This window comes from Polistes canadensis, unplaced genomic scaffold, assembly GCF_001313835.1.
Source record: "Polistes canadensis isolate GaletaPanama2010 unplaced genomic scaffold, ASM131383v1 scaffold_215, whole genome shotgun sequence".
Classification (NCBI taxonomy): Eukaryota; Metazoa; Arthropoda; class Insecta; order Hymenoptera; family Vespidae; genus Polistes; species Polistes canadensis.
In genome coordinates this window covers 195,245-197,066 of record NW_014569762.1, presented here as the reverse complement: position 1 = coordinate 197,066, position 1,822 = coordinate 195,245, and positions in this window count along the sequence as shown.

The window sequence follows — 1,822 nt, the reverse complement described above, 5'->3', positions numbered from 1 at the left end:
TATAATAATATAAATATATTATGATATATATATATATATATGTATATATATACACACACACATAGAGTATAGATAGAATAAATGTAATTTGATTGGATCGTTACTTTTCTCCAACGAGATCAGAAAGTATAAAGTTTCAGTGAGTTGACCAGGTTCAGTTTACTAATCAAAAAGACATTTTGATACTTCGGCTAGTGTATAATCATTATAGTAATACTAATCAAGAAATCTCGTTTCTTGACCAGATACAATTTAAGGAATTTGATATTATTCTATTATCATTTCTCAACGAAAAAGGCAAAGGAGAAAAAAAGTAATCAATTCAAATCGATTGATTGATTGTATTATAAGTCACACGATTTCTATTTGTTAGTTATTTTAATTACACCTTCACCCTTTTTCCACCCTATCCCTTTTTCTTCTTTCCTTTTTTTTTATATTTTTTAAAAATTATTTTTTATATTTATAAATTCATTTTCTTTAACGGAAAACAATCGGTTGTCCTTCGGTTATAGGAGAAAGACACGATCGATACTCTCGTTATCAATTACGAAAGACCGTTTATTTATGTTATTTACACTTTTCACTGTGTGTCTGTGTGTGTGTGTGTGTGTGAATATTTTATTGTTACGAAAACGTTTTGTTTTAAGTATAATTATAGAGAACTCATTTACGTAAAATAATATACGTACTTTTATTCTTCCTTCTTTTTAGGTATGTCTATTTTTTTTTTGTCCTACTATTTATTTGTTACGTAAACATGATTATATTTTTTTTTTTTTTTTAATTTCACTTCGATCGGTTAAATAAAAAATCGGTGATTTATATTTTCTTATGATGAAAATAAATAAATAAGAAAGAGTGAGAGAGAGAGAGCGAGTGGAAAAAGAAAGATGTGTTTGTGTGTGTGTGTGTAAGAGTTTATGAAAATTTATATAACAAATATCTGACAATTAATATTAATTTTATTCTTTGTTATTTTGTAATATAGTGGTAATATGTTAGGAATAAATTTGTAGAAGTTATAAAAGAATGAAATGTGAGGAAAAACAAAAGTATCGAATTTACGAAGAGACAAAAATTGCAAATTTATCTGATATAAGCTTTTACGTAAGCATTTATAATGTCAATGTATTTGTAATTTAATTATACGTTACAGAATGTGAATCACAAGAATATTCGTACCCGATTTTTCCAAATGTGCAAATTGAATAATATATGTCTTTGTAGTGCAAAGTTTCTAAATTTTTCTATATATATTAATTTGCCGATAATTAGAATTTTACATTTAAAAACGTACGTATTCGTTTCATTCGATTTCTTCATTTTCATCATATTAAATATAAACTTGCGAATATTTATATTCCACACGTTATTGGATTGAGTTAAATGGTTTCTTTGTTATTTTAATGCTAATACTAAACAACACAATTTTAATCTCATAGAAAAATGTACTAATTTTCATATGAAATAATATGAATAATATGAATAATGAAAATATATAAAAATTAAAACATTTCATAACAAAATTAGAACATATATTTTCATTATTCATATTATTCATATTATTGAATGATAATGAATTATATTTTGTCTGAATTATTTGTTATAATTATGATAGAATTGTATTGTGTTTGAATTATTTTTTATATTATGATATAATTGAATGATAACATGAGTAATATGAATAATAAAAATATATAAAAATCAGAACATTTCATAACAAAATTAGAACATATATTTCCATTATTCATATTATTCATATTATTTCATATGAAACTTAGAACATTTTTCTATACGATTAAAATTGTGTTGTTTAGTT